At 36.7% G+C, this 24,325-nt stretch overlaps 2 long non-coding RNA genes across 12 annotated transcripts in view; one reads left to right on the forward strand and one right to left on the reverse strand.

The window, feature by feature from the left end:
* The window catches only part of LOC144289010 (uncharacterized), a 327,654-nt gene extending 309,842 nt beyond the window's left edge, over positions 1-17,812 (reverse strand). For 2 of the 11 annotated variants that reach the window (XR_013357072.1, XR_013357073.1), the window contains exons 1-3: positions 17,588-17,807; positions 12,659-12,893; positions 9,966-10,151 (exon numbers count right to left, since the gene is read on the reverse strand). This is a non-coding gene — a long non-coding RNA (uncharacterized LOC144289010). Of the gene's footprint in view, positions 1-7,759; positions 8,477-9,962; positions 10,152-12,658; positions 12,894-17,587 lie in introns of those variants that run through there. The other 9 variants (XR_013357074.1, XR_013357071.1, XR_013357078.1 and 6 more) reach the window with 8 other exon arrangements.
* LOC144289012 (uncharacterized) lies at positions 17,613-24,114 on the forward strand. The gene is made up of 2 exons (XR_013357081.1): positions 17,613-17,994; positions 18,072-24,114. It is a non-coding gene; the product is annotated as an uncharacterized LOC144289012 (long non-coding RNA).
* Positions 24,115-24,325: the final 211 nt, after the last annotated feature.

Here is a 24,325-nt window from a genome sequence, read left to right on the forward strand (position 1 = left end):
CAATGATGATGACACATATAGAAAGCAGCCATTATTTTGTGCCTAAACAAGGCAACTAAAGGTGACCTTGCAAATCATCTGTTTCTACTTTTTTTAAAAGATTTTATTTATTTATTCATGAGAGACACAGAGAGAAAGGCAGAGACACAGGCAGAGGGAGAAGCAGGCTCCATTCAGGGAGCTCGATGGGGGTGGGACTCGATCCCAGGATTCTGGGATCATGCCCTGAGCCCAAGGCAAATGCTCAATTGCTGAGGCACCCAGGCGTTCCTGTTTCTTTTTTAAAAAAATTAAATTCACTTGCTGTTACCTGACTCCTATAGCAATGGAGCCTATCCACAATAGACTTCAGAGAAGCGAAGAATGTCATTTTTGGCTAGAGAATAATTTGGGGGCATCACCATCCTCATGACATCATTGATGAGCACATTAGAGCCTCCATCTTCTGGCATGGTCTGACACAGATGTGGCTGGGTCTTTGCTCTTCGTTAAGACATCCTTTGTTCTTTCTCATATTTATTCACTCAACATGTGTTTCATGCATCCTTTTTCCAGGTGATAAAAATATAAAAATTAAAACCATTAGATACGCCTTCAAGAAACCAAAAAATGTCATAAAGAGACAGATGGAGGATTGAGATCAGTTTTGTATATGAGTGTCCTATTGGAACATGGAGGGAAACACTGTAAGAGAGAAATGCCTTGGTAGTTTTGCCACATCTGCCATTTAATTCCAACCAAGCACAATATCCAATACCATTCATTTGTGATTTAAGACATTTTATTAAAGTCCTACTATTTGCCAGGCATTGTTCTGCTAAGGATATGGCAACAACAAAAAATTACAAAAATTCCTGCCCCCACTGAGTTTACACTGCAGTGGTGAAAAATGAGTCAAAAAAGTTAAATATAACTGATCCCTGGGTCAGCGGTTTAGAGCCTGCCTTCAGCCTAGGGTGTGATCCTGGAGTCTCGGGATCGAGTCCCGCGTTGGGCTTCCTGCATGGAGCCTGTGTCTCTGCCTCTCTCTCACTCTCTCTGGCTCTTGTGAATAAATGAATAAAATCTTTAAAAATATATATATTCCAGATGAAGATAAATGCTGAGGAGAAATTCAGCAGGAGTGGGAGGTAGGGAGAGTGGACATATATATTTGAATGGATGGTCAGGAAAGACTTCAATGAGAAGGAGATATTGAAGACTTGAAGAAAGTGAGTTGGTAGGTGTGGTAAACTAGCTGGGGAAGCACTCTAGGCAGAGAAAAAACAACCAGAGCCAAATCCGAAGGTGGAAGTGTTCTTGTGTGTTAAAGGAACATCAAAGAGGCCCAGGTGACAAGTGTAAAGTGAACGTGAGGGAGCTAACTAGGGGAATAGGGCGCAAAAGTTAAGGAGGGGATTCAATTCCACAGGACACTCACTTTTAATTTGAAGGAGATAGGAAGCACTAGAACATTTCAAAGAATAAGTAGACCTGATACTTTCCTGTTACTTTGCAACAGATCACATTGCTGTGCTGAAAACAGGTGTATGGGAGAGGGAACACAATGAAAGTTGAAGCAGGAAGACAATGTTGGGAGGCTGTTGCAATGATCCAGGTGGGTTATGATCCAGGTGACTTGGACCAGGGTGATAGCCATACACATGATACAAAGTTATGAGATTTCGGATATAATGTGAAGCTAGATATAAGGGGATTTGCTGATTGAGTGGATAGGGAAGTGTCTGGTCATCTTAACAAGACAAATTTTAGAGGAACGGAAGGAACAAATACCTGTTTACAGCAGGTTTAAGAGAGATGGGGAGGAAAGTAGTTGGACACAGATTATAGACAACACTGCTAAACAGTTCTGTTTTAAAGTGACCATAGATGGAGAGGAAGTAGGATCAAGAGAAGAATACCTGTTTTTTAACAAGAAGTAATAATAACATTTTTATATTGATGGGAGCGATATAGCAGAGAGGGAAAACTAATATGAGAAAGGGGGATAGCCAAAGCAACTGCGTAGATGAGAGAGGATGGAAGCTAGCGCACAACAGAAATACTTGTTCCATTAAGAGCATGGACAGAATCCATAGTGATGAAGACAGAGCACATAAGCTGTGGTGAGCTAGGTGAGTAGGAAGGGCCATATAGGCTTGGAAAGTTGTCTTCTTTTTGTTCTGTTTTTGAAAGCAAGGTTCTCAGTAGAGTGAGGGTGGTAGAAGCTGAGTTGGCCACGTGGGGAAAAAGGTGAGGGTAAAAAATCGACAATCATCTAGGAGAGAAAGAGAAAAAGAAAGAGAACTCAAATATCCAGGTATAAAAGTATGTGAGTGACTAAGGTTGTGTGAAGGACATTATTGATGGACAGGAAGTCATGGAAACAAGAGGCCAGAATATCATATATAGATATTCTGAAATCAGCCAACAAGAATCATAATAGGAAAAGTATTGCAAAAGACAGGACCCTAGAGCTGAAATCTTAAGTTTTACTCAACTATTTGGATTAAGTTTAAGCATCTGTTTTCATTTTCATTGAACACTCAGTCACAGTTTCAAAACTGTCTATCTTTTACTAATTATTTCCTTGCTTTCTTTTATCTTCCTTTAAGCAATTAAGAATGGGAATTTACAGCTAGTGTGTGACTAGCCTTTGTGAGTTTTTTAAGTTATAAAGCACATAATGAATATAAGCGTATACCTATAATGAATCCAAACTTGAAATAGTCACTCAATGATTTATACCACAAAAAGAAAATTTTCCACTGGGTAAAACAGAAAAAATTCCAGTTTTATATCTTTGACACATATTTTTAAAGAAAATTTTAAAAATATGTAGTTGGTAAATGTGTGCAAATTTAAAATGTTGCAATGATTGAGTTCAATGACTCTAGCTGGTGAATACCTGGCCAGAGAAGAATGTTAAGCGAAACGGTCAAAAAACAATCATAAGTGAAATCTATCACAGACCCATCATCTCACATTCACTCATTAATCTTCAGCAAGATGCCAACTATGAATCAAATGAGTATCTAGATGTGAGAGGGCATCATCTATAATACCCAATGTTAATAGAAAACTGAGAGACCCATGCTCAATTGTCTACTGGTGATGGTCATTGATCTGTTCTTATAGAAAGACAAAGACTTATGAATTTTGGACACCTTTTAAAGCAGGTTTCTACATGCTGCCCCATCAGTCACCTTCAAACTATTAATCAAACTCTAGCTATTTTTAGTTTCAGTCCTTTCCAGGCTGGATACTAGGGAAGGGATATATAAAATTAATGAGGGACCTAAGTTGATATTGAAGTTCTAAAAGCTAAACCACAGGATAAGGATCCAATTAGTTTGGGCTATATCTCAAATTGTAAGCCTATTCTCTAACATGAGAAACACAAACTAAGTTCATTAATATCTATTAACATTTGAGGACTCCAGTGACTCATAGAATAGAATTCACATACCTTCTTTGTAAGTAATCTCAACTTAAAGCATGGAAGATTGTACATGCTGTGAAATTTTCAGCACTGATTTTTAATTCATAAAGAGCAATCACTCTAAATTTATTTAAAGTAAGTACTTTCATTTCCTATTTTTAGAAAAAGAAATCTAATGTGAAAGAATCTGAGGGCCATTTTAGGATATGGATATTAAAAGAAGCAAACAAAAATTCAACTTAAGGAAGAACAAGAGATTTGAGGAAAAGGAAGTTTGATGAACAAAATAAATTATGTGTGAATGAGCAAGGACAGGTATAGAGTGGTTTACAAAATATAGAACAGCAAAACCCACCACCAATCATTTCCATCTGCGCTACAGGAAAAAACTCCACAAAGAAAATCACCTGATGTTCTAACAAAATCTCAGTAAAATTAATGCAGCAAATAAAAAGACCATCATGAATAATACGTTTCTCCAGTTCTGTGTGAGAAGACTGAAGTTATCTCATGAGTGCTATATGATGTCATACTTGTGGTAAAGCAACCTTAGTTTGGGCACCTATAACAAATTACCATAGACTGGGTTGCTTAAACCACATTTATTCCTCACTGTTATGGAGGGTGCAAGTCTGAGATCATGGTGCCAGTATGGTCAGGTTCTGGTGAGGTATCTCACTTGGGTTGCAGGTAACTAACTTCTCATTGTATCCTAACACAGTGGAAAAATGAGTGAATTAGCTCTCAGGCTTCATTTTACCAGGGAATAATTCCATTCATGAGGTCTCCTCCTTTATCACTTATCATGTAGAATCCAGGGTGAGGAGCAACTAGTTCAGTTTGGTTTTGTTTTGCTTTTTATTGACGCTGAGCCTTTAGGTGCAGAGATAATAGCATTACTTTAGCTATTATACTGAGAACCTAGTAAGAACAGAACCTTAATTTTCCAACAAACACTAGTAGTTAAAAGAAGTGGACAAGTCAACCAGAGAAAGAAACATATAATAACCAATAATTCAGAAGTCTAGTTGATCTTTGCAACAATACTATCAGTCTATACACTTGCCTATCTATATACACTTTGAATACTAACATTTTCCTCACTGATTCTCTCCTACTCATGAAATTCCAAATATATGATCTTCTGAAGACACTCCTGGGTGGTTGTCAAGAGGAGTTGAAGTAGAATATGGAAAACTATTATTGAGCCAGCCTATTGTCTGACTGCCCTGTGCTGTCCCTCAAAATTTCCTATAATCACCATTCTGGATACATAGGACAATTATATTTCCTTATGTCTTTGAGGTTAGGAATAGCTATATGACTTTTTAAAATAGAATGCAGGTGGAGGTGATATATGTCATCTCTGGGCAGGAGCATTTAATTGCCATTGGAGATTTTTCAGAATTCTCTTCCTTGGCTACTGCAATCATGGAAGCATATATTGATATTGAGATGCAAAGCTGAGCTATCATGTGGAGGACAGGTGCCTGGAAAGTTACCCGAGGTACAGTGAACTCTGTTTGAATAAGATTTAAACCTTTGTTTTTTAGGTCACTGACATTTGGAAGTTGTTTAAACTACTGCACAATAACCTAGCCTATCCAGACTAATATAAGCTCCAATTTCCCCAAAGACTCAGAATAAACAAAAGAAACACCTTAACTCTTAACCAAACTCTTAACTCAACTCTTAACTCAAAGCCAGCAGACAATTATGTTGGCAGGCAGCTTTATGTTAGAAAACGAATTTGCAACTCTTATCACTGAAGTTTCAAAAGACTGCTTTTTAGTACTTAAAAAAAAAATAGCCCTCAGCACAACTATATACTGAAAACTGTGTGTCAAATCAAGTTAATTATGAAACAGCTACCCTATTGACTGCATTCCATTTACCCTCTCACTTGTACTTGCTAGGCTTCCTTTGAACTGCAAGTCCTTTACAGGAATGCCGATTTAGCCTAAGACCCTAAGATTTCTTCAACATCCTCTAATTTAGATGTAAAATAGGACTGTATTTTATTTTCAGCCTTTTATTCATTTCATAGGACTTCTTTCTAAATACTTTTGCTATAGATCTGGGTCAGAAAGATAAATGAGCAAGGTAGTAAATATTTTCAGTTTTGTGGGCTCTCTGATCTCTGTTGCAACTTCTCAAGTTTGTCATTGTAGCATGAAAGCTTCCACAGACAATACAACAAATGAATGTGCCTTTTCACAAAAATTAACAACGGGCTGGTTTTGGCTCACAGATAACAGGTTTGCCATATCTCGCTTTAGGTATTACTTCCATTTAAGTCACATCCATATAATTGCATATCATCAGCTATCATTATAGCTTATTTTGGGACTATATTAATTAAATTGCCTGCCATCTGACAACTCATCTGATATTCTTCACAATCATGAAATAAAATACATACCCTATTTATGCTCTAGGCTTAATATCCTTTTTAAAAAAATTTCTTATAATACTAGTTATCTAGGGCTAGATGTAAGAAAAGAAACTAAATGTTGTTTCTTTGTAGGATATTCTTAAGCCCATTTTTGCCAAATATTATATTTTAAATGGACCTCTTTTATGGAAACTTTTATTTTTTGCTTCAAATACCAAGAGATAAAAATCTTGGTGAGATAAGGGAACAAAAGACATGATAGTAGCCACTGCAGAACAGAATGGATCTGTAAAATTGTTTTCAGAAAATGAAATCATGACTGACATGATCTAACATTTCTCCCTCAGGAAAACTCTAGCCCACACCAATTTAGGTCTGTGTTTATTAGTTCAAAATAAAGTATCTCTGAAATAGCTGCATATACCAGAGACCTTTGGAAAAAAGAGGAAAGGAGGATAAATATAAAAAATAAATATATGCATATATACCTAAATCTACTAGAAGGAAAACAAAAAGTTTTACTTTTTAATTTCAATCTCAAGTTAATTTTTTTTAATTCAATATATTTTTTTAAATTTTTATTTAAATTCCAGTTAACAGGGGATCCCTGGGTGGCGCAGCGGTTTGGCGCCTGCCTTTGGCCCAGGGCGCGGTCCTGGAGACCCGGGATCGAATCCCACGTCGGGCTCCCGGTGCATGGAGCCTGCTTCTCCCTCTGCCTGTGTCTCTGCCTCTCTCTCTCTCTCACTGTGTGCCTATCATAAATAAATAAAGTTTAAAAAAAAAAAATTTAAAAATAAATAAATAAATAAATAAAAAATAAATAAATTCCAGTTAACAGAGTGTAATATTAGCTTCAGGTGTGCAATACAGGGATTCAACACTTCCACACAACACCGGGTGCTCATCACAGCAAGTGCCCTCCTTAATCCCCATCATCTGTTTCACCCATCCCTCACTGACCTTCCTTTTGATAACCAGCAGTTTGTTCTCTATAGTTAAGGGTCTGTTTCTTGGTTTGCCTCCCTTTCTCTTCCCCTCTTCCTTTAATGCAATGTATTTTGAATTACTGGGGCAAAGAAGCAAATAAGGAAGCCAGCTATGGCACATGAATTCAAGCACAAAGCTACATATAGAGATGAATTATGATAAGACCCAAGGTTATTTTTGTTTCCTGCTTCAAAAAGCATGTGTATGGGGGGAAAAGATATATGTATGACACAATAGTGCAATGTCTCAATGAGCACATCTAGAACACTAATTAAAATCAATTTTATGGGCTTTTAAAAGATAATATGGATGAACTTTGTCTTTTAATGTACTTGGTTCATTTGTTCCTGTATAAACCCCTGAATGTAGCCATTAGTTGGTTTCTAAAGAAACTGGGATAAGTTCTCCACTTTGCTGCTTCATTGCCCACTTAGGATATAACCAAGGACAAGACTTTCTTCAAAGGGAGGAAAATAGATTGACACAGACTGGAATGGTTCAAGCATAAAATAGATTGTAATGTGCCCCTGTGTCCCAACAAAAAGTGGAATCACTTCTATGTTCAGGTTCCTTTACTGCAGTGTAAGTGCCACATAGCTGGAGATGTCACTGAGCCTGAACAGGACTGAATACTGAAAACAGACTGGTCATGAGATTTGTATATAGATAGACTTTGGATCAAAGCTGGCTTGCTTACTACAAACCACATGAGCTTGTGCAAATTGTTTAATTGTTAAAAGTTTTGGCTCTCTCAACTATTAGGTTGAGCTATAGTATCTGCCAATATTTGACTTTTTTAATCTACAAAACTGAAAATCTCATGATTCATCATCTACATCTACATGATTCTATGGCTATGATTAAATAAAATGCTTCTAGACATTTATACGTACAGTATAAGTGCAATTATAATTTTTTATTTCCTCTAAGAAAAATTATTAGAAGATATTATTTAATAATAGTTGCAATGGATTTTACTTAATTTATATATACAAATTAATAACTGATAAGTTCATATTTGTCATTAAAGAAATATAAATTGTATTCTAGAATAATTTATTTGTATATATACTCTGTGGTCCTAGGACCCTAAAGTTTACTTCATCATTTGTAGACCTTTGCCAATAGTCACGTCATCAAGTTAGACATGTTCTGGCAATAACATGCTCTCCTGATATAGTCTTAATATGCCTGTTTGATATCTTTCTTATTCCAGGTTAGTATGCATTTGTAAAGTTAATATATTGACAAGCTCTGTCAGGATACTGCAGCAGTGTTTTCACTTGTGACTTCCATCTGCATGAATAGACCTCCAGGTATAGAGCAGAGCTCCATTATTAATTGAAATGGGATCTGTATCTTATACATACATTCAGCTCCAGCGAAGCCCAGTTGTACAATACTGAAATGCTCAGAAGATGTTTGCTTTAAAAAAATACATATTCATAGAGGTATTTAATTCTTTAGCTGAGGGCATATTTGCACAGTACTATAAAACTTGGGTATTGGGGCGCCTGGTTGGCTCAGTGGTTGGGCGTCTGCCTTTGGCTCAGGTCATGGTCCCGGGGTCCTGGGATCAAGTCCTCCATTGGGCTTACCACGGGGAACCTGCTTCTTCCTCTGCCTATGTCTCTGCCTCTCTCTGTGTCTCATGAGTAAATAAATGAAATCTTTAAAACAAACAAACAAAAATACACATCAAGTTAGAGTCACCAAAACCTGTTAACCTTAAAATAAAACTGCCACTTGTTAAAACAAAACAAAACAACAACAACAACAAAAAAAAACTTGGGTATTTTGGTCAAGTATCCATCTGATATATCTTAAGTTTAAAGAAACCCAAGGTGAAAAGTTGAGTATTCATGAAGAGAAGATTGAAGCAGGACAGCAGAAAATAGTCACTAAGTCTCTAGGGTAATTAAGGAATCTCTAATGCATAGTTTTAGAACTGAGAAAACAAACAATAATCCATAATTAATAATGAGATGTGACAGAGATGCTGATAATGTTTATAATATTTATAATTAACCATGAAAGGTACTTGACTCCCCTTGGAATATAGCAAGTGCTTTGTGGTTGCAATGCATCTCCTATTCAAATTTCTCAAATTGGTTTTTAGATACTCTATTAGGTTAAAAACACTCAAGAAAACCATTTATAGTCAGAAGGACACATCACTCTTCTCCTTTATATCTGGAGTTCACTGAAGGTGACATCAGTGGGAGAGGCTATACGCCTCCATGGTTCCAATCATACTCTGTAAACTAGAGAATGCTAAATATTTTATCAATCTTTCATTCTAATAGGTTGCAGACTGTTCTGGATATATAACTGAAGATGTAACTTGAACACTGGTGAATTTTCTGAAGATTCCTGATCCATTGCAAACTAGGATATCAAAAATCTTGGCCAAATTTTAGAAGACAAATGGTCACTGACAAAATTTTCCACCAGATAGCCTCTTCTTGTATCCTTGTGAGCTTTGTCCACTTCCTATAGACCCAGTGTCCTTCTCATGCCTTAAGCAGCCATTGCACAGAATAGGTAACTTTCATATCCATTTTTAATTTTACAGATTTTACAATTATTTTGTAGTTCACAATAATGGTAGCTAATTAAATAGCACTCACTTTGGGTAACAATTACATTTTATCTTCAGGAGAAAGTCCAAAAGAGTCACTCATGATGTAAGTTTTAAGCAACCTAATACTGATAGAAGATATTTACTAGTAGATATCTTGAGAAATTTTCATAGCATCCCAGTGACATTGTCCTATATTTCTCCCTTACTTAAGGTTACTCCTGTTACGAATCAATCAAGAAACATTTATTCTGTGCCCTGTACTAAGGTAGATGTTGTGAAGCATTACAGTATAAGATAAAGTTCTTCTGAAAAATATCTATTTTTTTTTCTTTTACCCTTCTAGGTATCACAGTGTCATTTGAGAATGTCCAGCTGCTGCAGGAAAATTGCCCAGAGGCCAAAAACTGCAACTTGCAAAAATCTAACCAGAGTACAATGGGAGCCTTTGGTTATTAACCATTGAATAAAAATCCAGCAGAGATCTTATTCAGAAAGCAAAAGTTCCCCAGAATAGCTTTGCGTAGAGAAGCATTAAAAAAAAAAAAAGAAGGAAACAAGTATCACAAAAGAAATACCTGGACTTTACAACAACGTGTCTTTTACCAAATATTTTGTGGAATAAGCATTTGAGAAGATTTGGACGGTAGGGAGAGAATTCTGTTTTCCTTCTTCTTCCAGGAACAATGTGCAGGCACCCTGTTCAGCCTGCATTTCTGAAAGTAGTATAAGGTCTGATACTTCAGGTCTTGATAGTATACGGTCTAAGAAATAAGTACAACAGTGCGAGTCATTACCTGAGGAAAACCCTCCCAATGCCACCTTCTCCTTCACACCTCCCATCTATAACTAAACTCATGCTCAAATGAACAGCAATGAATGGTAGTATGAGTGGGAAAGTAATGTAGAAATTGTAGCACCCCGTGGAGTATACAACTGTGAGTAAAGTGAATTTATTTACTAGCGATGAGGTTATGGGCTAATGGCCTTTGGAACAGGGATGACAAACAGACCGCCCACGGGGCAAACTTAACTGACAAATGGGTTTTAAATGGGTTTATTTTCTCAGACATGTAATTAAAAGCAGACATAGTCTTCTAAGAGAATACAAAAATTGTATCTTCCCGGACAGCAGATTTAAGGCTTAAATGTCTGCCTTTGCAATCATTACTTTCATAATCTTCATTTTTAAACCACCATATCCTTAACTTATTTCTAAGAGGGAAAAACATGAATGTTAAAATATTAAGTGTCAATGCCCAGTTTATCCATAAGCACTATGTGACTTGAATCTTTGAAAACTTTGTATTATATGATAAAAATCCTGTCAGTAGAACTTTGGATACCTTTTTTTTTTTTTTTTTCATCCTCCTCAGCTAGCTTGGAAAGAAAAAAAAATATTGTACCATATTAGAAATAGTAAAAAAAAAAAAAAAAAAAAAAAAGGTTTAAAATTTAAGCTTAAGGGATACCTGGGTGGCTCAGTGGTTGAGCATCTGCCTTTGGCTCAGGATGTGATCCTGGAGTCCTAGGATCAGTCCCACATTGGGCTCCCTGCAAAACAGCCTGCTTCTCCCTCTGCCTATGGGTCTGCCTCTCTCTCATGAATAAATAAATAAAATCTTAAAAAAAAAAAGCTTAAAATCATGGTCCACAGAAAATCATCGGGAGGGATGTTAGATAAAAAGATGATTTACGTGGGGAAACAAAAACTATAGGAACTAATGAGGCTTTTTTGTCTTGCTTTGCAACATTTTACTAACATGTTTTCTGAAATATGTTGGAGGTAATTATACATTTTTATTATTGAAGATTTAAAAAATACCTGTACTTCTGCCCTTTTCAATATATGATTACAGTTTGATTCTCCAGCATGATTGAAAACCAGTAATCTCTGATGTTAATAATTATCCCTTTTACTTCTGAATATTTTCCTCATTATATTCATACACTGCCTTGTTAATTATCATTTTTTACAGTTTAAAATTTTTTCTCAAGGGAAAATAAAACAAAAAGGAGGAAGAATTTAATTTGAAAGTGTAATTCTGTATTTTTCTTTTTCCAAACAATGTTGACCTAATTTTATGACTCTCACTTTGCAAATTAAAACAAACCTAGTTCCTTAGTCACCTGAAATAGCAGAAGTATACTAATACTGCTCAGTCTATGGCACTATATTCTTCATATATTATATCTATATCTTCAACTTATTGTATTGCTTTAATTAAGCTGAATTTATCAAAAATGGCTATATGAAAAGAAATATAATTGCAATTCTTAGAAAACATTGATGTCATTATCTCTTTATTTGTATCCATTCCTTTCTCCTTCAAACTTTAGTGATGTGTTCTCCCTGAGGTTCTTTGTGTTTTCTCATGCTGGGAGTGAAAAGAATCTCCTCCCACCTCTGAGGTTGTATTATATGACAAACATGCTCTATTCTGCAGTAAGATAGAAGAGCCCCAATGGCCTAGAATTTTTCTGGGTCCTGATGTTAGCAAAACTTCTAAAAATAGGATGGATGGCAAGCTTGGGCAATACTCTAAACTCAAGTGACCGAACTTCCATTTCTTTACTCAGCAGGTGTATAGCCCAAAGGGATGATCTGATTGGGTCCAGGTTGCCTTACTCAATTCTGGGGTGTCCTTCCTGGGAAAGTTTATGCTAGGTCAATTCAGTGGTGATATACTTCTGTTGTATCAGTACTGTAAACTATTTGTTTGCCTTTGTGACAATCCTTAGTTTGCTGCTAGATAGCTGAACTGATTTATTTCCTACAAGTTTCAAAAATCATGGTATAACATACCAAAATGAACTATTTGGAATACACACACACACACACACACACAGGATTCTTCGGATGAAAATAATAAAAAAAAATCCACCACTTTGCTCTTAACCCAGTGAGACAGGTATCAGATTTCATGCCTATAGAACTGCAACAGAACAAATGCATATTGTTTAAGTTATTAAATTTATGATAATCTGCTACAATAGACACAGAATCCTAATGCATTGAATTAGGACACATGGATTGAACAAATTTAAAACCACTGCTGAACATGTCACAATGGCAAGGAAAATGCTATGATCTAGTTGGCTGAGGCACAAGTTAAGTAACTAAACAAATTATTCTGGAGAGAAAGATGGAGTCAGAATCAATGAGCCTACCTTTGGAGCTGGGAGCAGCAATCCACAGGATTCATGGTTGTCTCACAATAAAGAATAAATGTTGATGGGAAGTCTAGAATATACTCTTTAGTACACTTACCTCAGAAGCCACATGAAATTGGCAAGTACTTTTAAGACTGTTTAGTTCAAAGGTCATTTAGAAAAGCGGTTTCTTCTTTTCTTTCTAAGAGGCGTATGGATTAATTTTTCTTCCATGTCTTACAACTTCTCTTGATCAATGGATTTTTAATGTCTGAGGAAGCTATAATTCGTCACGGGGTCTGTCTGAAATGAGGTGAATGATGTTTCATGCTTGGAGACTGCTTGCTTGATGCCTAATGGAGGAAAGAATGATTCAGTGGAAGAAAAATGAGGCTGAGACAAAAGTATGACCAAGTGTTTATGGGAGCACAATGTTTTTATCACTTAGAACAGTATAAGATCATAAACACATGAAAAATATTACAGCAACCTGTTTATTTTTTTACAGCAACCTGGTTAAATTTATTATATAATTCTTAGTTCACTGAGGTATTTCTAGAATTCTTTAAATGTGTACTAACAAAGACCTATTCTCTAACTTTTTAGGCTTATTTCCATTTCTGGCATAAAGTAAATGCTCTATAAATATTTGCTGTCATCAATGCTATTTTATCTATGTAATGAGTATCTACAGTATAGGAGATGACTCATTTCTTCCTGAGTCATCAGGAAGAACTCTGAGATATGAAGAAGACTATTTCTCTCTGAAGGTAAAATTAATGTCAACCACAAATAGGAAGCAATAGATCATTTCCTAGACATGCGGGAACAGTAAACTTGGCTAGAAACAGCATTCAATTTAATCAGTGCAGTTAGCACAGAGATATACAGAAGTAAACTCTTGTAGCTTATCTATCACTGTCCAAAGAAGAGAGAATCAGAGTTCTGAGGGACATGGGCATTTCAATCATGAAAGGACATTTGCCCAGGCATCTTCATGGCCTAGAGGAGCTAGCCTTCTGGACTGTCATTTCCCTTCACTCTCCAAGTCATTAAATGGTTACTAATGCAAATCCTCAGGTTCTTTGATCTTAGGACATAGCACCACAGACAGAGGATATGAGAATATGCTTACATGGCCCCAAATATACAAATTAATTGATATTCTTATCATAGCTGAGCCAGTGAGCTTGTCAACCTAGTCAAATTGTCCTAGGTAATACTGAGAGTTCAAGGCCAAAAAACAGAATTTGAACTTTGGCAAATCCAACTCGATAGAGTCCCTTAACTCATGGTAACTCCACACCTCAACAAGCCTTTGGCCTTTCTATTCAAAAACTCTGCAACTTGTTAATTCTTGGAGATGCAGCCTAATGGTTTCCATGGAAAAGTGTGTATAAAGTTATAAGTAACTAATCTTTAAAAATTTAAACCCTTTTGGAATATTATAAAAGGCAGGAATTGTCTATATATATTCTATAGTTTTAGGGCCAAATGTTACTTTTCATATTCTAATTTTTTAAAATATTTATTTATTTATTATTTATGATAGACATAGAGAGAGGCAGAGACACGGGAGGAGGGAGAAGCAGGCTCCATGCCAGGAGCCCGACGCGGGACTCGATCCCGGGACTCCAGGATCGCGCCCTGGGCCAAAGGCAGGCGCTAAACCACTGAGCCACCCAGGGATGCCCCCATATTCTAATTTTTATTAAGCATGGTAAACTATGAATAGTGGCTATGCTCTGTATTTTTCAAAATAGTTCACTAATCATACTACCTAACCATGGTTCTCAGTCAGGCACCACTCCAGTTTCCCAGAGACATTTGTAAATACGGGAGACAGGAACGAAAAGGGAGGAGCTTTCTCTCATCAAAACTATTAGGAGATGGTGGCATTTAGCTCTTGAAGGGTCAAGTATAGTCAACTTGCTGCAACACTGGGAAAATTACACATGAGGAAGAACAACAAAAAACTGTCTTGTCCCAAACGCCAACTATATTTATGTTGAGAAACATTGCTCCTAATTTCTTATGATGTAAGAACTGATTGTGACTTTCTGAGATTATGAGTTAAAACAGAAAGACATTGAGTGCATTTCCTGCTGCTAGATCAGGAAATAGTATCACCAGTTTTGTTTGACTTTTTACTCCCATATCATTGTATATAGCAGGAGCGAGGACGTGGCTTTGCAGGAGTTTCTCTTCCAAAGGCTCTAACAATAAAAAATATATATATATTTTCTCTCCTTTTTCAGTGCCTAGTGCCTGATAACAAAGTCCTTGGATCTGTAGGAAATGAAACTCTTGTAAATTTGTAAAGTTAATTTGATCAATCAGAGCAGCTAAGTCAGATAGCTCACCTTGGAGACAGGGAATTGCAGAACTGAAAACGAAGTCCCAGTCCTCACTCAGTTTGGCATGGATCAGTCATTCACTTAACACTTATAATTATTCACATTACACTTCTTTCCACTAGACTTAATCTTCCAAAGGTGACAGTACAGGGGGAACCTCTGGTCACCCACGTATTTTCTCAACCAGATTACAAAGACCAGCATTATATGCACGCTTTGCTGATGTAGAAATAGGTTGAGATACAAACGGGCTGATCAAATATCAGAGCAGGGCTGACCATTTTTACACAAAGGCATTCATTCCAGAGACAGATGCAGCTGGGTCTCACAGGCCTGCCCGAGACAAAGACTCTTCAGCGAAAATCCTTTGAGTGAGGTTTAAACAATCATACAATCAGTTGGCATTACAGCATCCAATCTTTTGAAATGTGGTGACCAAAGATCAGTCCCAACCAGAGAACTTTCTGATTGTTGCAAATGTCACGTAAATGCCTGCCTTGTCCTGCCCCAAGGTTTTCAGGAGATAAAAGTTAATTCAGAAACAAAGTTCTATGGAAGTCAAGGAAGCCTTTTAAAGAAACATTATTGAGATTTTTTAATCTCTTGCCAAAATGAAGAAAAGAAAAAGTTAGATTTCTGTCCAACAATCTCAAAATCAGCAAGACAAAGAAAAATAATCCAACCCCCAAAGGCAACAAAAGGCCCATTTACTATCTGACACCCTGGGTGGACTTTGAAGCCACACTTCTCCAACAATCACTGTATTATGTCCATAGAATAATGCCAACCTATTAATGTGGGGTTTGTTCAATCAATTTGGAATTCAAATCAGAGTAAATCAGGATAGAAGCCTGCCTTAACACCAAGTCACTAAGGCTAATCAAATATAGAGACACAAAAACAAACAAATAAAAAAAGCCTTCATTCCAGGAGTAGTGAAGGCAGGATTAAAACTTAATAGAACTCTGCCCACATTAGCCTAACTATATGGTACAAAAGCATATTTTCAAAATAAAAGAAAACATGACCCTCAGGACTTACAGGGAGTCAAATGTGATTCATGTTGTCCCTCTTGTCCTCACACCAATTCACAAAAGAACATATTCATCTTTACAGACTGTTCTTAAAATTTTTAGACTTTAAACTTGAAATATCAGTGTGATAGAACCAAGCTGTGGAGAAATTTTAAATACATCTACATCTTTAAAACTTGTTTTTAAACAAAAACATGGATGTGTTTTTAGAATGACTAAAGCAAATCCCAACATAATTTCTCCATTACCAAAATGCTTCATGACTTTGGTCACTGTATCATGCCTTGGAAGCAATCAGAGCCCACTTAATTGGTAAACAGAATTAGAACGATAAGACATTCAGAAATAAAATTCCTTAGTGGAAGAAGAAGATTGAAGAAAAATATGATTATGTCATTGTTATAAGCTCCTTTGAAATCACAAGCTCTTCTAGACATTTCAAATGTTTTCTCTCATCTCTCTCCTCTATTTCTCTCTCTCTCTCTCAGGGACACTATTCCCTTAAACTTCCAAATTCTGTCCCAGACAAACTTTCAAATTTTATCGATTTCAGAATAGTTTATTTGATTAGGGAAAAGGAAGCCAGTCGACCTAAATCTCTAAATAATTATCAAAAACAAATACAGATAAATAAAATTACAAGAGACTATTTTTCTGAAAACTTAGGAAGATAAATTATGATTAAATAGAAAAATTTTAAATGTGTAGGGTTATACTTAAATTCAGTGTACATAAAATCACATGTCTGTCCATATAGCAAGGCATTCATGAGGAAGTTTTTATCGATTTCACAGAATGTATTGCATATGAGTTATTTATAGCTCTTAAAAATCCAAAAAAAAAGTCTTGAATTCAATTTGTGGAATCGACAACAATTGGACCAGCAGGAAAAGGAAATGTCATTAGAAAATAGCCGTGTGACTGATTAAAGTATTATTAGTTCAAAAGAACGCTCACTTTAAGATATACTATTTTTTTTAAAAAACCAATCTTTAAGTTTTGAGCATTTGAGGCCCAAAGACTTGTAATCCTCTACAAATGCTCAGAATGCAATGGAAAACTGATCTAGCACCAGAGCTCTAGGAATCGAAGATCTCATAACTAGGACAGTAAATGATCTCTTCTACTTATACCAACGCAATCTCTTCAGCCAGTGAATTATCACCCTATTTCAGACTGTAGTATTAGGGGCGCCAGCATGAAAACACCATTCAGCAAAATGAAATGAAAAATCGAGACTGAGAATCGTGAGGCTGTTCCATTCCAGTATACGGGAAGTCAGTTTTCTAATAACCATGATAGGTGGTGGTCTCCCATGAACCGTACAAGGTCAGTCCAACCCTGACGAAGTGCGCTTATTCTGCCGACACACAGCGGAAACCCACTGCCGAAGATCAGCAATTGGTCCCCTACAAATCCTGGCCTCAGGCCGCTTCCGCTCGCCTCGGCTTGCTGCACGCCGGCCTTCCCGGGCCCTTCTCAGGGCCTGGCTCGCCCCGTTCTGTCTACACAAAGAACCTTCGGCACTTGCGGCCTCTCCCCTTACCCACAGGAAATAGTTCCAAGACTCCCCGCGGATGCTTGAAATCACTATACATGTATATACATATTACACACCGAGCTCCATATATATGGGTTTTTCCTGGCCATACACACCTATATTATAAAGTTAACTGTATCCATTAGGCACACTCAAAGATTAACAACAATACCAGAAGTCATAACAATGTACTCGAAAGTTACGTGACTGTGCTCTCTCTGCCGCATACTCGTAGAACGTCTCATTACACAGAGTCCACCCTTCTTCTTCCGGGATGACCCGAGACGATGAAAGGCCTACGCGGGGCTGAGAGCCTTAAGCTACGGTTGAGCTGCCGCCGATTCGTCACAAGCGGAAGATCTACTTCCGGAGCGCGCCTGAGGCGAGGGCGGAAACGGCCGAGAAACTGCGGCGGCCGAGCGGCCAATAGGCCAATAAGCGAAAGGACCTTGTGCCTGGGCTCGGATGCCCGCAGGCCTCTTCAGGCACCTCCTCGGAGAAGTGCTCCTGGACACTGCCCTCGGTCGGGTTCCCCTATGCCATACTCTCAGGGCACTTGTTTCCTGAACTTTTTAAAAAAAAAATATTTATTCACGACAGACAGAGGCAGAGACACAGGCAGAGGGAGAAGCAGGCTCCATGCAGGGAGCCCGACGTGGGACTCGAACCCGGGACTCCAGGATCAGGCCCTGGGCCGAAGGCGGCGCTAAACCGCTGCGCCACCTGAGCTGCCCTTCCTGAGCTTTTCTAGGCATTACTCATGCTTTCAGTAAATATTTGATTGAGGAAATAATGCCTAATGCTTGAAGGTGCTGCCAAAAGGGTCTGAATTTTATCTAATTGGTATACTGTTAGGTCTTCAGGATTTAGCAGAATGTCTGGTGTTTAATGAATGCATGCAATGAATGAGAGAAGGAATGAAATAGGAAGAATATTAAGGAGACTTTTTGGATACTTAGACTCAGTAGCTTTGGGATGGAGAATTTTGAAGATTCAATGGTAGCACTCAGATAGGATGATTTCTCTAGAACATATGCTATATACATGGCCATAAGTATGTATATGATATCACTAGATTAACGCTGGACTGCTAATTTTACTATTTGAACACTCTTTCAAAAAACTTGAACTTCGTTTTTCTTTTGCTGCTGCTTCTTAACTCAGTCCTGGTTTTCCATCTGATTTTGCTTAACTGTGTTTCCTGCATGTTCTTTCAGTTTAAAATTGTCTTTATTCTTTTACTAATTATTTATTGAACACCTACTATGTGTGGCCAAATTAAGATAGTATTTCATATATTGTTGTAAGTGTATCAGTTAAGTAGGAAAGAATTATTCTTGGAAGGAGATCTCCTAATTCTTAGACTTCCAATGCTAAATTGATATTTAACCAGGCTCAAATTACATGACTTGTTGTAAATCAATTAATTTCGTGAAGAATCCATTCTGTATACGTAGAGAAAGAGCTGGGTAATACTGGAAGTTTGAGATCATTTTAAGCTCTAAAGTAGTGTAACTGCAGTCAATTACATAAGCCCTATGTTGGGTAACTTCAAATTAAAAAAACTGACAATATAAGTATCAAAGCAATGTATTTTAAATCCCAGTAAATCCCAAATTTACTGGGATTCAGTAAATACTCTTCAGTTGCATTCACTAAAAGATCAGGCCAAAGAAAATATAACATATATTTTTCTACTCTCAGAAAGAAGACATTCAAATACTTTTTTATATCTTTTGAAAAATAGTTGCATATTTTATCAAGAATATACAGGAAAAATAATTTGCATTTTAAGTGCTGCTATCATAAAAGTAGACATAGAAATAAACCAAAATATCTAAATTGTGGGGGAAAAGGAGGAAGGGAATACCCATAAAACATGATTGTGAAATTGTAGAAACTTTAACATGTTTTTTTGTTCCTCTTTATGAAAATGTTCAGCCATAATCAGATATGTTGGGAATATGCTTCCTAGAAAGACACCATAGAAAGCCGAACAAACATAAGTAAAGAGTACTTTAAAATGTGAGATGAATCCAAATGATCAAGAAGAAGCTTTAACCTGTTATCTTAGAGAATCCTTGAAGACTAGAAAACTCTTTTTTTATTATTATTATTTTTATTGACAGAGAGTGAGCAAGCACGAGCAGAGGAGCATCAGGCAGAGGGAAAGGGAGAACTACGTTCCCCGCTAAGCAGAGAGCCCAACATGGGGCCTGATCCCAAGATCCTGGGATCATGACCCAAGCTGAAGACAGACACTTAACCAAGTCACCCAGGCATCCCCAAAGCCCATCTGTTCTTAAAATGAAAAGCAAAGTTTGGAGAAGTAAGTTTCTTGAATAGGAGTATCTTAAATGTTTCTTAAAGGAACCAAGCTCCCTGCGAAATATTTTCCAGTTCAGGACTAGGTATGATTACAGGGGAGAAGAGTGAAGTATGGAGGGAGGGTAGGGCCTCTCCCTTACACACAAGATATGCGGCATGCCAAAGACATAAGGCTGTATAACTGCTTGCTTTAGGAGTATGGACTAGTCTTCAGGAGTGTAAGTTTGTGTTTTGAATATCTGATGATAATGGCATCTTCTGTAGTGTCAGGCCATCTCTTAATCTAGATAGTCCTAAAATGGAGCATTTTGGGTGAGTATGAGTAGTACTCACTAAATGTGTTTTTTTTGAAGTTCATAGTGCTGGTACATAACTGTGGTACATAATAATATTGATGGTATTGATATAATAATAGTGGCCAATATTCAGTGAGTGCTTACTCTATGAAAGACACTATTCCATATATGTACTAATTCATCTATTCAATATTATGGTTCCCTAGGATTATCAAACAGGAGAGAATATTCATATAATTATAAATTAATCACATGTTAGAAATTGTGAAAAGGCTAAAATGAACAAATGAAGACTCATCACAGTTTTTAGAACATCTAAGGCAAGTTTTATTGAAATGAGGTCCCCAATAGAACCACTTGGATGCTTAGTTCACCATAGACTTAGTCAGGTTCTGATCCTATGGCTCAGAATTAACTTGGAAAAGAGTGTCTCATGTGATAAAGACCCAAGACTTTTTACAGAATCAGGGAACTTTCTGAGTGTGAAATATTCAGTCTGAAACAGAAATCCTTATATGAATAAAGTCTGTAAGACTCGGAGAGGTAAAGGATTCAAATATAATCATTGCCATACACACCATGAAAATGAATCAGTAATTTAAAATCTCCCCACAATTGAAAGCCCCAACCAAGATGGCTTTGCTCATGAGTTCTATTGAATATATGAGAAGAAAAAACAGCAACTCCTCAAAAGTTCTTTCATAAAGTTAAGAATGGAATATTTCCAGTTCACTCTGAAGCCAGTATTACTCAGATAATGAAACCAAAGATATCATAAGGAAAAACATACAAACTATAGACTAATATTCCTCAAAAACAGGAAAGAAGAATCAAATAAGTCACTGGCACTTAAATCCTTCTCTGCTTTTGCTTTTAGGAACCCCCACCCAAGAGGACAATAATGTTCCAAATGTAGAAAGAACCAAGAAAGAAGGGGGCGGGGGGCGGGTAGGAAGGAAGATCTATAAGGAAACTCTTATAAGGGACATTATTGCAGATAAATTTGGGAAATTTGAAAATGTATTGCATATGAGGAAATATGAGTGTTTCTAACATTTAACTCTAGGTTCTAATAATGATACTGAGTTCAGCAGGAGAATGTTCTTGTTCTTAGGAGATACAAGATGAAATGTTTATAGGTGAAACATCACTACTATCTGTAACTTATTTTCAAAATAGAGAAAAAAAAAGTAAGTGCAGAAACTGTTAATTTGTGACTCCACATGGAGTAAAAAAAAACAACTTGATTTTTCTGCTGGTTAATCCTTTTTAAAAATAAAATTCACTAGAGAAGTGCAAAAACCACAGGCACTGCAATGCACCTATCTGAATGGCTAAAATAAAAAAAAAAATTAAGACTGGCAATAGCAAGTATTGATAATATGGAGAAAGTGGAGCTCTCTGGTGAGAGGGTGGAATGGTACAGCAACTTTGGCAAACGGTTGTTTCTCATAGTTAAAAAATGGACTTACCAAGTGACCCCAAATTTCTTCTCCTAGCTGTTTAACAGAGACACAAAAACTTGTTTACATAAAAACCTATACATCAATATTTATAGTGACTTTATTCTTAATCACCAAAAACTTGAAACATTGCAAATGTCTCTCAACTGGGAAAGAAAGGGATACACTGTGATATATCCACACAATGGAATATTTCTTTGCAATAAAAAGAAACTACTGAAACACACAACAACACGGGTGAATATCCAATATATTATGCTAAGTGAAAAAAGCCAGACTCAAAGGCTATGTATGGCATAATTCCATTTATAGAACAGTCTTCAAAAGGGAAAATATAAGGACAGAAAACAGATGAATAGGTGGACTGGGGTTGAAATAAGGAGTTGTCTACAAAGACACATGCAGGAATTTTCTAGAATGATAGAACTGTTCAATACTTTTCAGTAGTGGTTGCATCATAATATGCGCTCAGGACTGTAGTCTAAAAGGGGTGAATTTACTGTATATTTTAATAAAAATTTTATATATTTTAAAATTAAGTGAATAAATATTGTTTACAATGTCATGTCACTCCTCTCTCTCTCTCCAAAACCATTCATTGCAGTCTTACCAGGAATAAACAGCAGAGTCATTTCAATAGCTTACCAGGCCCTACATCATCTGGCTTCCTTTTAGCTTTCTGATCTCATCTGGTACTTCTCTTCTCCTCCCTCAATCTGTTCCAGCCGCATTGGCCGCTTTACATTCCTGAAACCTACCAAGTGTGTTCCTGCCTCAGAGCCTTTGTACTGCCTATTCTTCCTCTAGATAGCTATCTTTTTTGTTTGTCTCCAGTGTCACCTTCATAACCCTGCCTTATACTGTTACTCCTTTTCTCCAAGTTACTTTTCAATATCAAACATACCATACATATATTGTACTTTTATTTTATCCAATTTCTATAGCAAATGCACCCACAGCAGTGTTTAACCTATAGTAGTACTCACTATTGGCTGAATAAATGAATTGAGATATAATGAAAGAGCCACTACTTAACCAATTCTCTACACTCAGTATCACTTGCACACTTTCTATAACACACTAAAATCAATCTTACCATAATTATTAAAGATGTGGACCTTTATTCTAATTCCACTTTTATGAGAAAAAGGCAAATAATGAGGAAAAAGAATTATTAAGAATATATTTTTAAAAACAACTATCATCATTTCCTTAGAATAAATACAAATTCATAAGGATTCAGATGTAAATCACTTAGATCTAAAATGTGGACCAATAAACATTTGATCTTTCTCCTTTGTGAAGCCTTCATTCCTACCCCCTTCTAATCATTGAGCCCTCAGAGGGAGTCAATTCACCTTCAGCTTCCCACCATCCACTCCATGTTTCATGCAGGCTGCACTTATCCCACTAAATTTTTTTTTGCTTACAAATATGCCCCTTTCAGCAAATAAATTACTTGATGGCAGGAACCTTAAGGTTAAGAAAAGTTAGTTCTATGTTCTAACTGCCCACCCTTGCACCAGGTGCAAAGAAGTTTAATAAAAGTTCTTTGAGTTGAATATAAATGAGTTGCTTTTTGAAATCATAAATTTGAAGATTTCAGAATTGTGAATCATCAAAGAAATGCTAAGTTGATTATAATATGAAATTATAGATACAGATATATGTACACACATAGGCATAGATGTAGAATATTTTTAAAAACAGTTTCACTGACTATCCTGAAACCACAGAAGTGATTTGGTTCAGTAGCTCAAACACCATCTGTAGAGATTTCTGACCAATCAGAATGCTAGTAGACTTAATCTAAGGTGTGAGTTTCTCTTTTTAAGGAAACTTTGAAGAGGGGAAGACATGGGACAGACTCTGGATTAGAAAGAAGTAGAGCAAAACAGGTCAACAAAAATATATATATATATGCTGTAGGAATTCTTGTGAGAAAACAATGAGCAAAGCTGTGGAGAAAACTCCCAAACCACGTTCCACTTAGGAAAACTTCACTGGAGTTATCAAAGTTTCTACTTTGACAGAAATAGGATTCAATAAGAAGGTATGTGTTTCAACTACTGAAACGTCAAAAGTCAAGGATAAAAGAAAATTGAGTCCTAACTTCCTTCATTGTGGTTAACCTTTATAATAGCTTCTTATTGGTTTTTCACTTTCAGCCTCTTCCCAATAGCCTGTTTAAACAGTTTTCAGATTGATCTTCCTACTACAGAGATACGATGATGTTTCCCCAATGCTCAAAAACCATAAAAGCCAACCCACATTGCTTGAAGGACTCCATCTAAACATCTTTCAAAACATGACCCTTTTATAAAATGGTCTCGATGCATATTTTCATCAGCATATTCCATGAGGCTTCTATGCCCACACAGAACAGATACCAAATTGGACTATTTATTTTTCAGTCACACATGATAAGCCCTCCTTCTATTCTTTTGTTTAATTGGCTCCCTCCTCGTGGAATGTCCACTTCTCACACTACCTTCTATTAACTTTCTGATGGACTACCCATCCAGTTATCTTACAGCCTTGCATGGTCTCCTCTAATCTGGTGGGCTCGTTTTCTCTTCTCTGACCAATCATGGAACATCACACCTCCCTAACGTCCCAGCTTATACCATTGTCGTTTACACATTTGTTTTATTCCTGCTTTGTCATCCCACTCCTGCCTAGTTTTGTAAAGTCTGACACTAAGCTCTGGTTACCTTTATTTACTACAGATAATAGCACAGAGCATTTTCTGTATCACGTGCTCAAT

The sequence above is a fragment of the Canis aureus genome, chromosome 18 (genome assembly GCF_053574225.1).
Source record: "Canis aureus isolate CA01 chromosome 18, VMU_Caureus_v.1.0, whole genome shotgun sequence".
NCBI classification, from domain to species: Eukaryota; Metazoa; Chordata; class Mammalia; order Carnivora; family Canidae; genus Canis; species Canis aureus.